The sequence below is a fragment of the Choloepus didactylus genome, chromosome 9 (assembly GCF_015220235.1).
Source record: "Choloepus didactylus isolate mChoDid1 chromosome 9, mChoDid1.pri, whole genome shotgun sequence".
Classification (NCBI taxonomy): domain Eukaryota; kingdom Metazoa; phylum Chordata; class Mammalia; order Pilosa; family Megalonychidae; genus Choloepus; species Choloepus didactylus.
Window position 1 is genome coordinate 21603770 of NC_051315.1, and position 16954 is coordinate 21620723.

Consider the following 16954-nt stretch of genomic DNA (forward strand, 5'->3'; position numbering starts at 1 on the left):
AATCGAAAAAAGAGAAGGAAGGAAGGAAGAGGAAGGGAGGAAGGGAAGGAAAGAGGGAAGAGAAAGAGAGACAAAGAAAGAAAAATTGAAACCCTGGACTTCTATTTTTCAATTCTAGTAACCTAATAATATTAAAGTGATTTACCAAATAAGTTCCAATGGTCACAAAAATTTTCAGATACACATAAACAAAGTGAGGGTCTCCATTTACATACTCAGTTCCAAAAGGGGGTTCTCCCCAGCTACCACCATCCCGGTACCCCCACTACACACACAGGTTATCTCAGCCCACAGCATAATAGGATCAGACAGAAGTCAGAGAGGAAGAGAGAACAGAAGGAAAGGCAAAAGCACGTGGCTTTTCTATGTTCAAGGCAGTGTGAAGCAGGGGCTTGTGCTGCCTGAGGCAGATGGGACATCAGGTTGAAGAAGGACTTGGTGATAAGCACAGAGTCTAGTACTTCTGCACAGTAAAACCTTTGTTATGTGAAGCCTGAAGGCACTGATTACGTTCGTTCATGTTTCCCCAGGTGGTGTATGCTCTAGTCACCTTCCAGAGAGCACCAGGGTCCAGGTATGCTGGGCAGGCTCAGGAAGCAAGTCAATGGTTTTTTTACTGCAAAGTTGGGGGAGGGTGGGTTATGAAGAGAGTTTTAAGGTGTTCCCTGGGATGTGCAAGGTAAGTCCGAGATTCTTTCTACTCTAGCATGAAGTACCCGGCCTGAACCTCTAGCATCCACATGAAAAGAAACAGACTCATAGAAGACACCCCAAAAGTGCTTGTGGAGTTGGACTCTGTTACGCTCTAATTTTAAGGTCCCACGTTGTGAAAGGACTCCATATGTGGTTCTGGGTAGTCTCTTGCTTTCCAAATCTGGGAAATGAGAAAAACATCTATACCAACTGAAGGATGAGCAAACATACTGTCCCTGTCATCTGTTTACAAAAGAAACAGAAAGGGATGTGGGTAGACCATCTGGTACTCCGCCCACAATGCTAAAAGGCCAGCAGAGAACTTGCGGGATTATAGACATCTGCTCAAAAATTGAAGCAGTATGGGGTATGGGAAAGAGCCCTGGCTTGGGGGGTTGTCTCCCCTGTGCTTTGACAATAACCAAAGCTACATCATCAGGCCAGTCACTGAACAACTCTGGTTGTCAGTTTCCTTGTCTGTAAAACAAAAGTAGTTTAGATCGGGGTCTCAGGCTGACAGCCCTCAAGCTGACTGGTTAGCAAACAAGCTGTGGGGGGGGGCAGGCTTCTAGAAACCTGACCTACCTGGCCACTGAGACATAAACGCTGCATCTCCTGGGTCAGCCAGTCTGAAGGCCCCTTATTGTGACAATGCAGACCCCCCGAGGGAGAAACAAACAAGATGACACCATGCCACCCTCTCCTGGTCTCCTTCCTGCCTCCGGGACAGGCTCTCCCACCCTCCTTTGGGTCAACCCTTCTTTTGCCTACTTCTTATACATTGGGGTCCCTCGGAATCCTCCCCACCAGGGGGGTTCGCGTTAGCTCCTAACACTTCTCACCCTCCAGCTGCCAGCTCATCTCCTCAAAGAAGCATTCCTGACCACAGAGATTTTGTTCCACTGCCCTCCCACACCCTGTAATTTTACCTCTCGCACAGCATTTCTCACATCTGGGCAGTAATCATTTATGCACCCATTTTCCATCAGCTCCTTAAAGACAGGCAGGGTCTTGTTCACCGGGGCTTCTGCTATATCTACCACTGTACCTGGCCCATAAATAACTGTCAAATACAGAAACCAAATTAAAGACAGATACCCATTCATCTCTCCTAAAAAAAATGTATAATCAACCTCTGAGACTCCTTTGTCTTCATTTCCTTCCCCTAAGCTGAGCTCATAAATCCATGATCTGCCATGATGCATTCTTCTCCAGGTATTATCCAGTGATGTCATTTATGAATTGAAGCAGAAACTCTTGCTGGATAGATTGTCTTGCACTTAAGTCACTGCCTATGCAATAGCGTGCTGACCATTAGAAAAAGAAACATTTACTTGGAAATGAAGTAAAAGTTTACCATTGATTCAACAGTGGGAAGATTTGGTGGGGCTGCACTGAATTCCATCTGAAATTAGAGCTCCCTTGCTGGGGATGCCTTTTCTGGCCCTGTTAACATGCCCAGCGTGTTCCTGGCATTCCTGAGAGTTGGTCTTTCGCACCCGTTCGGAGAGGGTGTGCCTCTCTCTCTCCAGCTTCTGACCCCTAACGCTCACTGCTACTTCAAACAACGGGGTGGGCACAGCATTTTTTGTGCATGATGACATATTTGCAATTCACCTGCATCCTTAACTTGACCTCGGCAGCAGGACTAGGTGGTTGAGGTGAAGATTAATGAGACAATTATTTTTACAAGAAATATAAACCACTCGCCTCGGCTGTGTTAACAGCAACCATGACAGTCATTGCTCCTTAATGTCAAGATTTTGCTCCTTGAGTTCTGAGCAGTGGAAAGTCAATGTAAACTGTTCTTTGGGGTAATCACTTATAATTGAGAAAAGTAAATTAAGATGTGGCTTGATATTAGAACAAACACCAATAACATTGCAATCTCTTGAAAACTCTAACTATCAAGTGGAAAAACCTCAGAATAAGGTCCCAGCACCACTGCCTGGCTAGATCTGCCAGCTCTGCAAGTCGTTTAAAGACTCGGAGCCTCAATTGCTTCATCTGCTAAATGGAAATAATTATTCGTGAAAAAGAAAGGGAAATATTGGTATTAATCATAAGCACCGGCTCCAGCCACTCTTATATAATTGGGAATAGCATAATTCACATCTAGGGAGACTGCTCTTTCTTTAGGAAACCACCTTCATGAGCTTCTTTGAGTATAATAAGTGAGAACTGCCACAGCATTGTCCGGCAAAGGAAGTTTAAAAGAAAAAGAGAGGGAAAAGGAATTGTTCTGCAAGTGAAAGAAAAATTTTAGCAGAGAATAAAGGGATCAAGAGTCATCAGACTGAGAAAAAGGAAAGACAGAGAAGGCTCCTACCACAGGGCAGCAGATGAATAAGAAATTACTGGTGGTGAAAAGTGCTTAGTCGATTTTTATGAACAAGAACATCTGAATGGAATATGGAGCAATTTTCTACCTGTGGTGTAATTACCTTCCATTTTCGCCCGAACTTTGATAAAAGTCTGCAACACACAACAACCTGGCATGAGCGGCGAACTGTCAGGATGAAGGTGGATGCCAACAAGAGGGCAGGTAAAGAGGGCACCATCTCTAGAGCCAGGCAGCAGCACGGCCGGCAGCAGTGTAGACTGAGCAGCAGGCTGTAAGCTGCGCTCACGATGGCCCCCAATAGAATTCAGCGTCTCTCCATCCCCAGTCCCAAGTCTGTCTCCCCTGGAAATTCATGGAACCAATGGGCAGACCTTCCTACAGAATATAAAAGGGAGCCTGGAGCCACTTTTCTTGCATATTCAAGTGGAAGGAGACCCCACAAACCTGGAGGGCTGAATGCATCTGGGTTTCACAGATACCCTCTCCACCTCATAGAGATGGAGTGAGGATGGTGTGAAGTAATACATGTGAATGTAATTATCAAAATTTACAAAAACATACAGAGTGGGGTGCTAATGTAATAACAGGTTGATTTTTAGATCTCAGTCTGTGACCCACTTTTTCCAAGCAAATTCAAAACACCAAAATTTGTGCTACAAATATCTTCCAGTTGTTAACATATACAGATAACTTTACATCGGCTTCAAAACATTTTCTTAATCAAATAATCAGCAAATATTTGAATATTTTATGAGAGGTAATATGAGGGATTAGCACAAAACAATTACCAATACCTATGACCACTGACTACCAAGATTATCATGAAGAATTAAATCAGCAGAAACATAGAGACAAAAAAAAGTCTATCAAATCTGGGTTCCAGGCCCAACCCTAGCACAAACCATCCATGACCTTGAACAAACCACTTAGACTCTCTGGGCTTCTTGTTCTCAGCCCTAAAATAATGATGAATATGTTTGTCTGCTCTGTCCTTTCTAACCGGTGGCATTGTTAAAAGGATACAATGGGTAACACACGTAAGAACCTTTTAAAAACTATAAAATACTCTATAAAATAAGGCAACACTGTGAAGAAGTCTTTTTTGAAAGAAAAAGAAGTCTGACTCCTTTGTCTTATATCTGCTTGGTGTTAGGTGAACTCTGCCTTAGCTTGCTCATTCTGCATAAAATGTTTGGACTCTTTAAAAATACTTGGTGATAAATCATGCACCCGACATCCACCAAGGGAGTGGGTTTGTTCCATCCCAATGCTGGCAAACAGAAGGGCAGAGAGCAGCCTAGAGGGAGCAGTGATTTAGCTCAGAATCACCCTCTGATTGTTTTCATGTGGGTAAGAACTGGACGCAAATACAAAATACAGAAAACTATAAAAATGCATGCGTTAGCATAGTGAGATTGCAGTTCACTTTTTATGTCTTTGATGTTTTATTTTTTATAGTCACAATGCTCTTATGCAATAAATAAAAATTGGGGAGGAAAAAACCCCTATATGCTTTGTGCCACCCTGCAGTTTTCAGAGCATTTTCACATATGCCAGTTTGACTCTCAGGACTGCTTTGTGAAGTGCAGAGGGCATTGCTGGTGACCCCATTTTACAGCCAAGGACGCTGAGGCTTGGGGAGTTAACACAGGCTACAGAATCAATCTGTCGTTCTTTTCACTACAGGGCTCTGCCTCCCAAAAGAAAGGGGGACCTGCTATAGAGGGGAAGTAAGACGAGTGGTGCGATAAAGCAAAGGGCTCCTGGAAGAACCAAGACGAGGCTGCTTCAGGCTCTGGAAGCCGTGGGGAAGGTGGTCGGAGGCACATGGGACCTTGCTGATCTTCCCTGCATGAGGTAGTCCTTCGCACGTTCTTGAATACAAAGGGCAGTAGCAGCCCCACTGTCCCCCCTGGCGGACATGGCAGGGTAGGGGAGAGCACTGGGCTTTCCCAGATAAAAGTTCCTGGCAGTTCCTATTGTAATTTAATGACTTTAAAATTGGTGAAGATTTTATAGAAGAGAGAATTGTCCAAGAAAAGTTACCGCGAGCCAACAATATTTACAAGCAGCACCTTTGGGGTCAGCAGGCCTAAATGTCTGGGTCTGTGATGGGCTACAGAAGCTGAGGAGGTTGTCAAGACTGGACTGTGTCTGAGAAACAAGAAACCCAGCTAAGGCTGAGCGCAAATGGGCAGCCCAGAGGCTAAATCCTACTCTTGGGTGTGCTGTTTGGAGCATCTAGAGCTGTTGTCTTGGATGTGGTGGTTATTTTAATGTAAATTCATTGCCAACATTTTAATATTGTAGAATTTAACAGAAAAATCTGGGTTTTTAGCTTCTTTTGAAAAATCAGAAGTTCTGGCTCCCTGGGCCCTGGATTCCTACATGTTGGCAACTGCCTGGAGCCTTAAACACGGCAGTGCTCTCTGTTTCTCCCAAGGCCCTTCCAGCATCATGGCCTTCATTTACCTCACCTGGGTGGTCCTGTACTCAGCTGAGTTTGGGACCCCCCCCTTCTAGTGCTAATGCAAAGATGCAGAGGATGAGCCCATACATGCACAAGGCAGCTCCAGGGACTGAAGGTAACTGCAGCCAGGAAAACTGCTTTGGTAGCTGTTGCTCTGACTCTGTTTTCTGGGTTCATGCCTGGTCCTCTTGCTTGAGATACCCACACTTAATGACTGGCAGTCTCCCTCTCTGAGGAGAAGCAGGCACCAGAGCTGAGCAATGGGGCAGAATATCAGCTGGGCCAGGCTGGGGACCGGCGACCGGGAGAAAGGCAGAATTGATGGGCAGTTGGGTCAACACTATCAGGAACCAATCAACAGACGAGAAGCAGCTGCAAGGGCTCAGTTGGGGGAAGTGTGGAGTAAATGCCCTCAACTTGAGGGATTTACCCTGCAGGCCTCTTGAAGGCTTTGACCCACTCACATGGGTGCCCTTTCATCCATAAGACCAAAACTAGAGGTCTCTGAATCCAGTGCCCATGGACGGGAGGGGAGCAGGGATTGGAGGCCACTGACTGGCCAGTGGCCTCCATCGGTTGGTTGCAGGCCTGTCTCAGTGAAGACCCTCAATCAAAGTGATTTAATGAATGAATGATTGGATGGAGCCTACATCTCATATATGGCTGGTGGAAGTGCAAATTGATACAAGTCCAAGGGAGGACACCTTGGCCATAGCCTGCAAAACCACCAAAGACTCTCTTCTTTCACCCATCAATCCTACTTCTTGGAATTGATCTTATAGATAAACCTATACAGATTCAAAATGACATGCAAGCAAGTTTGTTCATCATGATGGTTTGTAAGGGAAGACTGGAAATGACGCAGTGTTTGTCAAAAGAGGACTAGTAAAGATCATCTTAAGGTGACTTAGGAGTAGCCCAGAGGAGCTGGTGGTGACCCAAGGAGGAAGGGATGGAGCCAGGAGTCAGTAGTACTGAGAGGGAGGTGGGGACACACAGCCGCCACCGCCTCCCCAATGGGAGCCCTTCGCTATGGATGCCAGAGGCCCCAAACGAGAGTTCTATCGCCCTAAATGGTTTTGAACCAATAAAGTTGTATTCTCTTCAAAAGATGGACAGCTCTTCATGTGAACTATAGCATTTGTGGGCAGATACATATTGGCGTGCTTAGCAAACAAACCAGTTTCTCAGCAGTATATTGTTTAATAGAAACCACAACAGCCAGTAGGGGTTCATAATGGCATAATGCACACAGACTTCTGCAAGTTCCCTTAAGTTCTTAGAGGACTGTGTTGACTCAGAGTTGCAAAGTTTGGTAAAGAATGGCCCTTGTGGATAAGCACAAAGTCAAGCGACAGCGGCAATTAGAATTTGTGAAGGTATCGGCCCCAGGTCACAAACAGCCCCTTGCACCCCCACCCACTAGTGGCACTGCTTGATGACAGGGACCACACTGTGGAAATGCTGTGCCTGAAGGATTTGCCACTGTGGCCTTCTGTGAGGCACAGTCCACCCAGGAGGTCCACCAGAAGTTTTTAAACAAAGCAATTGGTGCCATGAGGTACCACGCCATCACCTTCACCGGGAAGACTTGGAGAAGTTCAAGCCTTGAGAGTGATTGTGCAGACAGGCAGCAGCTATGACAACATGGATACCAAGGTTGCCAGCAAGCTCGGCATCCCCATGTGCAACATCCTGTCAGCAGCAGTGGAAGAGACTGCCGATTCCACCATCTGTCACATCTTCAACCTGTACCAGCAGAACATGTAGCTGTACCTGGTGCTGCAGGAAGGCACACAGGTCTAGAATGTGAAGCAGATCTGCGAGGTGGCCTCAGGCGCAGTCTGCATTCATGGGGAGACACAGGGTCTCACTGGCTTTGGACAAACCAGGCAGGTGGTTGGTCTCTGAGCCAAGGCATTTGGATCACAATCCTGTTTTATGAGCCCTGCTTGCAGGACAGAATAGAGAGGTCCCTGGGCATACAGAGGATCTACATGTTGCTGGACTTGCTGTATCTGAGCGACTGAGTCTCCTTGCACTGTAATCTCAATGATACCCACCACCTCGTCAATGACTTGACTATCAAAAGATGAGGGGAGGGGCATTCCTAGTGAATGCAGCTCGTGGTAGACTGGTAGACTAGAAAGCCTTAGCTGAAGCCTCTTAGATTTGTCCAGGGCCCATTGAAAGATGCACCGAGTCTAATCTGTATACCCTACACTGTTTGGTATAATGAGCAAGCATGAGATGAGGGAGGCCCAGAACTTCCCTTGGGGGGCAGCACTCACCTGTGGCATAGCAAAGTCATCCCTCAGCAGGGGACCTAGGAGGGCACGACTTGGAAGAGGGACCCACTTGCAAGTCCCAGGGACTATACGCCAACACCAAGGATTGTGGGTCAGCGGCAGAGACAAACTGTGGCAGGAATAAAGTGAAGGATTAGACTATTGCAACAGCTTTAAATATCCAGGAACACCTGGGAGATTTGATTATTAAAGCCACCCCCCCCAACCGCTCAGACACATGCCCCACATTCAGGGTGGGCAGCACCAACTACACATGCAAACGTGGTGCACCAATTGGACACCCACAAGACTCAGATTCCCACACACCACAAAGACAAAGTTGAGGAGAACTAGCTTGAGGGGAATAGGTGGCTCGCGGATGCCACCTGCTTGTTAGAGAAAGTGTACTCCACCAAGCTGTAGCTCTGACAAATTAGAGATAAGGGTTTGAATCAGCCTACATATCCTAAAACCTATTAAGTTAAGCAAATGCCAAGAGGCCAAAAACACAGAAAATGTTACAGCATATGAAAAAACAAGATGATATGGATAACCCAAACCCAAACACCCAAATCAAAAGATCAGAGGAGACACAGTATTTGGAGCAATTAATAAAGAACTAAAGACAAACAACAAGAGCATGGCACAGGATATAAAGGACATGAAGAAGACCCTAGAAGAGCATAAAGAAGAAATTGCAAGAGTAAATAAAAAAATAGACGATCTTATGGAAATAAAAGAAACTGTCGACCAAATTAAAAAGATTCTGGATACCCATAGTACAAGACTAGAGGAAGCTGAACAGTGAATCAGTAACCTCGAGGATGACAGAATGGAAAATGAAAGAATAAAAGAAAAAATGGGGAAAAAATAAAAAAAATGGAAACAGACCTCAGGGATATGATAGATATTATAAAACATCCAAATATAAGAGTCATTGGTTTTCCAGAAGGGGAAGAGATGGGTAAAGGTCTAGGAAGAGTATTCAAAGAAATTATTGGGGAAAGCTTCCCAAACCTTCTACACAACATAAATACATAAATCATAAATGCCCAGCGAACTCCAAATAGAATAAATCTAAATAAACCCATCTGAGACATATTCTGATTGGATTGTCAAATACTGAAGAGAAGGAGCAAGTTCTGAAAGCAGCAAGAGAACAGCAATTCACCACTTACAAAGGAAACAGCATAAGACTAAGTAGTGACTACTCAGCGGCTACCATGGAGGCGAGAAGACAGTGGCATGACATATTTAAAATTCTGAGAGAGAAAAATTGCCAACCAAGAATTCTTTATCCAGCAAAGCTCCCCTTCAAATTTGAGGGAGAGCTTAAATTTTTCACAGACAAACAAATGCTGAAAGAATTTGCTAACAAGAGGCCTGTCCTACTTGAGATAGTACAGGGAGCCCTACCAACAGAGAAACAAAAAAAGGAGAGAGAGATATGGAGAAAGATTCAGTACTAAAGAGATTCAGTATGGATGCGTTAAAGGACATTAAGAGAGAGAGGGAAAAAATATAAGTGACTAACACAAACCAAAGGATAGGATGGCTGATTGAAGAAATGCCTTCACAGTAATAACATCGAAAGTAAATGGATTAAACTCCCCAATTAAAAGATATAGATTGGCAGAATGGATCAAAAAATATGAACCATCAATATGCTGCATACAAGGGACTCATCTTAGACACAGGAACACAAAGAAATTGAAAGTGAAAGGATGGGAAAAAATGTTTCATACAAGCTATAGCCAAAAGAAACTAGGAGTAGCAATATTAGTCTCAGATAAAATAGACTTTAAATGCAAGGATGTTATAAGAGACAAAGAAGGCCACTACATACTAATAAAAGGGGCAATTCAACAAGAAGAAATAATAATCATAAATGTTTATGCACCCAATCAAGGTGCCACGAAATACATGAGACAAACACTGGCAAAACTAAAGGAAGCAATGGATGTTTCCGCAATAATTGTGAGAGATTTCAACACATCACTCTCTCCTATAGATAGATCAACCAGACAGAAGACCTATAAAGAAGTTGAAAACTTAAACAATCTGATAAATGAATTTGATTTAAAAGACATGTATAGAACATTACATCCCAAATCACCAGGAAACACATTCTACTCTAGTGCTTATGGAACTTTCTCCAGAATAGATCATATGCGGGACATAAAACAAGGCTCAATAAATTTTAAAGAATTGAAATTATTCAAAGCACATTCTCTGGCCAAAATGGAATACAATTGTAAGTCAATAACGATCAGAGACTTAGAAAATTCACAAATACCTGGAAGTGAAACAACACACTCCTAACAATCAGTGGGTTGAAGAAGAAATAGCAAGAGAAATTGCTAAATATATACAGACAAATGAAAATGAGAACACAACATACCAAAACCTATAGGATGCAGCAAAAGCAGTACTGAGGGAGAAATTTATAACACTAAATGCATACATCAAAAAGGAAGAAAGAGCTAAAACAAAGAACTAATGGATCAACTGAAGAACCTAGAAAATGAACAGCAAACCAATCCTAAAACAAGTAGAAGGAAAGAAATAACAAGGATTAAAGCTGAAATAAATGACATAGAGAACAACAACAACAAAAAAATAGAAAATAAATAACACCAGAAGTTGGTTCTTTGAGAAGATCAAGATTGACAAGCCCCTAGCTAGACTGACAAAATCAAAAAGAGAGAAGACCCATTTAAACAAAATAAGGATTGAGAAAGGTGACATTACTGCGGATCCCAAAGAAATTTAAAAAATTATAAGTGGATACTATGAACAACTGTACACCAACAAACTGAATAATGCAGAGGAAATTGATAATTTCCTGGAAATATGTGAATAACCTAGACTGACCAGAGAAGAAACAGAAGACCTCAACCAACCAATCACAAGCAAAGAGATCCAGTCAGTCATCAAAAATCTTCCCACAAATAAATGCCCAGGGCCAGATGGCTTCACAGGGGAATTCTACCAAACTTTCCAAAAAGAACTGACACCAATCTTACTCAAACTCTTTCAAAACATCAAAGAAAATGGAATACTACCTAACACATTTTATGAAGCTAACATCAATCTAATACCAAAGGCAAAGATGCTACAAAAAAGAAAACTACAGGCCAATTGCCATAATGAATATAGATGCAAAAATTTTCAATGCAATACTTGCACATTGAATCCAAAGACACATTAAAAAAATCATACACCATGACCAAGTGGGGTTCACTCCAGGCATGCAAGGATGGTTCAACATAAGAAAATCAATCAATGTATTACAACACATTAACAAATCAAAAGAGAAGAATCAAATGATCATCTCAATATGCTGAAAAAGCGTTCGACAAAATCCAACATCCCTTTTTGATAAAAACACTTCAAAAGGTAGGAATTGAAGGAAACTTCCTCAATATGATAAACAGCATATATGAAAAACCCACAGCCAGGATAGTACTCAATAGTGAGAGACTGAAAGCCTTCCCTCTAAGATCAGGAACAAGACAAGGATGTCCGCTGTCACCACTGTTAGTCAACCATTGTGCTAGAAGTGCTAGCCAGGGCAATCCAGCAAGACAAAGAAATAAAAGGCATCAAAATTGGACAGGAAGAAGTAAAACTGTCATTATTTGCAGAAAATATGATCTTATATCTAGAAAACCCTGAGAAATTGACAATACAGCTACTAGAGCTAATAAACAAATAAACAAATATAGCAAAGTAGCAGGATACAAGATTAATGCACCTAAGTCAGTATTGTTTCTATATGCTAGAAATGAACAGTGTGAAGAGACACTCAAGAAAAAGATACCATTTTCAATAGCAACTAAAAAAATCAAATACCTAAGAATAAACTTAACCAAAGATGTGAAAGATCTATACAAAGAAAACTATATAACTCTACTAAAAGAAATAGAAAGGGACTTTAAAAGATGGAAAAATATTCCATGTTCATGGATAGGAAGGCTAAATGTCATTAAGATGTCAATTCTACCCAAACTCCTCTACAGATTCAATGCAATCCCAATCAAAATTCCAACAACCTACTTTGCAGACTTGGAAAAGCTAGTTATCAAATCTGTTTGGGAAGGGAAGGTGCCTTGAATTGCTAAAAACACTCTAAAAAAGAAAAACAAAGTGGGAGGACTTACACTCCCTGACTTTGAAGCTTATTATACAGCCACAATAGTCCACATATACTGATCATTGGAATCGAATTGAGAATTCAGAGATAGACCCCCAGATCTATGGCCAACTGATCTTTGATAAGGCCCCCAAAGCCACTGAACTGGGACATAACAATCTTTTCAACAAATGGGGCTGGGAGAGTTGGATATCCATATCCAAAAGAAGGAAAGAGGACCCCTACTTCACACCCTCAACAAAAATTAACTCAAAGTGGATCAAAAACCTCAATATAAAAGATAGCACTATAACTCCTAGAAGATAACGTAGAGAAACATCTTCAAGACCTTGTATTAGGCAGCCACTTCCTAGACCTTACACCCAAAGCACAACCAACAAAAGAAAAAATAGATAAGAAATCCTCAAGCTTAGAAGTTTCTGTACCTCAAAGGAATCTGTCAAAAAGGTGAAGAGGCAGCCAACTCAATGGGAAAAATTTTTGGAAACCATGTATCTGACAAAAGACTGATATCTTGCGTACATTAAAAAAACCTACAACTCAATGACAATAGTACAGACAGCCCAATTATAAAATGGGCAAAAGATATGAAAAGACAGTTCTCTGAAGAGGAAATACAAATGGCCAAGAAACACATGAAAAAAATGTTCAGCTTCACTAGCTAACAGAGAGATGCAAATTAAGACCACAATGAGATACCATCTCACACCAATTAGAATGGCTGCCATTAAACAAACAGGAAACTACAAATGCTGGGGAGGATGTGGAGAAATTAGAACTCTTATTCATTGTTGGTGGGACTGTATAATGGTTCACCCAGTCTAGAAGTCAGTCTGGCACTTTCTTAGAAAACTAGATATCGAGTTACCCTTTGATCCAGCGATTGCACTTCTTGGTACATACCCAGAAGATCTGAAAGCAGTGACACGAACAGATATCTGCAGGCCAGTGTTCATAGCAGCATTATTCACAATTGCCAAGAGTTGGAAACAACCCAAATGTCCTTCAACAGATGAGCGGATAAATAAAATGTGGTATATACACACGATGGAATACTACACGGCAGTAAGAAGGAACGATGTCTTGAAACATATGACAACATGGATGAACCTTGAAGACATGATGCTGAGCGAAATAAGCCAGGCACAAAAAGAGAAATACTATACGCTTTCACTAATGTGAACACTGAAAAATGTAAAATAAATGGTTTACAATGTAGAATGTAGGGGAACTAACAATAGAGAGCAATTAAGGAAGGGGGAACGATAACCCAATAAGAACAGATAAGCTATCATGGGTAAATTTAATGTTCTGGGAATGCCCAGGAATGACTATGGTTTGTTAATTTCTGGTGGGTATGGTAGGAACAAATACATAGAAATGTTGCTATACTAGGTTATTCTTGGGATAGAGTAGGAACATGTTGGAAGTAAAGTAGTTATTTTAGGTTAGTTGTCTTTTTCTTACTTCCTTGTTACGGTATGTGTAAAATGTTTTTTTATTATATGTTTTTTGTAAATTGTTTTTATATAGTTAGCAGTTAATTTGTTAAAAAAAGAGTTAATTAAAGAAAAAAAAACAATGAAAAAAATATGCCCAGCCCCCCTGAAGAGCTGGTGGAGAATGCAAGGGTGTTGGGCTTCCCCACCTCGATGGTTGCTGATGTGCTCACAGACATAGGGGACTGGTGGTTTGATGGGCTGAGCCCTCTACCACAGGACTTGCCTTTGGGAAGACTGTTGCTGCAAAGGAGAGGCTAGGCCTCCCTATAATTGTGCCTAAGAGCCTCCTCCCGAATGCCTCTTTGTTGCTCAGATGTGCCCCTCTCTCTCTAGCTAAGTCAACTTGAAAGGTGAAATCACTGCCCTCCCCCCTACGTGGGATCAGACACCCAGGGGAGTGAATCTCCCTGGCAACGTGGAATATGACTCCCAGGGAGGAATGTAGACCCGGCATCGTGGGACGGAGAACATCTTCTTGACCAAAAGGGGGATGTGAAAGGAAATGAAAATAAGCTTCAGTGGCAGAGAGATTCCAAAAGGAGCCGAGAGGTCACTCTGGTGGGCACTCTTACGCACAATATAGACAACCCTTTTTAGGTTCTAATGAATTGGGGTAGCTAGCAGTAAATACCTGAAACTATCAAACTACAACCCAGAACTCATGAATCTTGAAGACAATTGTATAAAAATGTAGCTCATGAAGGGTAACAATGTGATTGGGAAAGCCATATGGACCACACTCCTGTTTGTCCAGTGTATGGATGGATGAGTAGAAAAATGGGGGCAAAAAAAAAAAAAAGCCACCCAGTGTTCTTTTTACTTTAATTGTTCTTTTTCAATTTTTTTTTATTCTTATTATTTTTGTGTGTGGTAATGAAAATGTTCAAAAATTAATATTGGTGATGAATGCACAAGTATATAATGGTACCGTGAACAACTGAATGTATGTTTTGTATGACTGCATGGTATGTGAATATATCTCAATAAAACTGAATTTAAAAAAAACTATCCCAAACAGAAAAATAATGGCTATCAGAAGTATGTTTTTTTAATGTGAGCTACTGTTACTGTATTTGTTTATGGTGAAGGTGGACATTTAGTGTTCAGTGCAGTTTTCAATAAAAAGCTATCAGGAAAATGCAGATCAAAACCACAATGAGATACCATCTCACACCAATAAGAATGGCTGCTGTCAAACAAACAGGAAACAATAAATGCTGGAAAGGATGTGGAGAAATTGGAACTCTTATTCATTGTTGGTAGGACTATATAATGGTTCAGCCACTCTGGAAGACAGTTTGAAGGTACCTCAGAAAACTAGATATTGGATTACCCTATTTTCCAGCAATTCCACTTCTTGGTATATAACCAGAAGACCTGAAAGCCAAGACCCAAATAGACATTTGTACATCAATGTTTATAGCAGCATTGTTCACAATTGCCCAGAGATGGAAACAATCCAGTGTCCTTCAAGAGACGAATGGATAAATAAAATGTGGTATACATACGATAGAATACTATGCAGCAGTAAGAATGAACAAGGTCCCGAAACATGTGGCAACATGGATGAACCTTGAAGATACAATGCTGAGCGAAATAAGTCAGACACAAAAGGAGAGATATTGTATGTTACCACTTCTATGAACCCCTGAACAAGGTAAAATCAATGCCCTATAATCTAGAATATTGGGGACCTAGTGATAGAAGCTAGTGAGTGGGAAAGATAATCTAGTATGTTCAGATATGGTAATGATGGTGAATTCAAAGGTATGGGAATGGATGGGGTGATGATTGTTTGTTAATAGGATTATAAGTATCAGAGCTGTATTGAAGGCTAATAGGATTAAAAGGAGTTGTTTAAAGGCATGTATCCCACAGATCAGCACCACAAATACAGATACGGGCTTGAATGATACACTTCTAAGGTATGACACTAGTACAGGGAGTTGACAACAGATCAGTATATGGGAAAAATCTACCTATTGCATACTAGGGACTATAATTAATAGGAATACCATACTAGTACCACAGAAATACTAGGGACAAATAACTAAGGGCTGAAAAGAGCTACAAGGTATATTGGGTCATGAGAATTGTTTAAAATGGAGAGTGATGAGGACTATACAACTAAGTGATGATAATGTAAGATATGGATGGATTATCGTGGAGATAACATATGCTGTGTGAACTTAGGAACCCCCTACTTTATAAGTGAAGCCCTTGATATTGAGTCTTCCTCTGGTGAAACTTATGGTTGTAAAGGGGAGGCTAAGCCCACATATAATTATACCTGGGAGTCACCTCCAGAGAACCTCTTTTGTTGCTCAAATGTGGACATTCTCTCTCTAAGCCCAACTCTGCAAATAAATTCATTACCTGCCCCCCCAATGTGGGACAGGGTCCCTCAGATGAATAAGTCTTTCTGGTGACATGGGACACAGATTCTGGGAATGAGCCTGACTCTGGCATCAAGGGACTGAGAATGCCTTTTTGACCAAAAGGAGGAAAAGAAAGGCAACAAAATAAGGTTTTAGTGGCTAAGAGAATTCAAATAGAGTCAAGAGGCTGTCCTGGAGGTTATTCCTATGTAAGCTTCACCTAGATATGCCAAATGACCACAATATGATATGCCCAAGTCAACAGTAGTCCTGAAAACCTTAAAGAATACCCAGATCCCTGTTGGAGACTCTATAAAAGTTTCGCTCATTAAGTTTATTCTTCAGAAACTTAAATCCCCCAGAGAGCTCCTATGCCAGCTAAGTCCCCAAACCTAGAGGCAATAGCCTCTTCAAGAACATTAACCAGATGAATCCCCTTTTCCCGTAATGTTGACACCCCTTTTAAAAAAAAAAATTCTGTTCTAAAATTTTAAAAAAGAGTTACTAGTTAAATAATTTATAGTATAGCAAAAGAATGGAATATTATACTGCTATAATTTTAAAAGAAGAAAAAATGTGGTTCTTTCTATGTACTAATATGAAAAAAATCCAAAAAAAATTAAATGAAAAAAGTAAGGGTGCAAAACATTGTGTATAATATGCTACCTCTTCTATACATAACCAGAAAAAAATAAAACTCTATATTCACATTTGTTCCATTTGCTTTTTAAAAACTCTGGAAGGATTCCTCGCCCCCCCCCCCCCAAAAAAAAACAAAAACAAAAAAATCAATAAAAGTGGTCACCTGTTTGGGACAGGGTAGGAGGATAAGATAGGTGAGGCCAGGTGGAAAGAAGCCTTTTCACTGTTGTCTTTGTTTTGTGCTTTGAACCAAATGGCTGTGTTACTATTTAAAGGGCATGTACATTTCTTTTTAATCGTCAAGCCTGCAGGAGGAGGGTTGAGGATGGGCAGCAGACCTGGGCCCTGAGAACCGATGCCCAGAAGCTAAGTGAGGTCTCACAACACAGTGCAACAGTGTTCTCTTGTGACTTCGTAGCTGCTCACATCTTGTGGTGGTTTGGAGCTGTTTGTACTGCAGAAAAGGTCATGTTCAGAAAAG

The 16954-nt window shown here is 41.5% G+C and overlaps 1 protein-coding gene and 1 pseudogene across 2 annotated transcripts in view; one reads left to right on the forward strand and one right to left on the reverse strand.

The window, feature by feature from the left end:
- Positions 1–16954, reverse strand: part of NCKAP5 (NCK associated protein 5) — a 1340286-nt gene that overhangs the window by 1148709 nt on the left and 174623 nt on the right. The window lies entirely within an intron of this gene.
- Positions 6830–7756, forward strand: LOC119544851 (annotated as a pseudogene).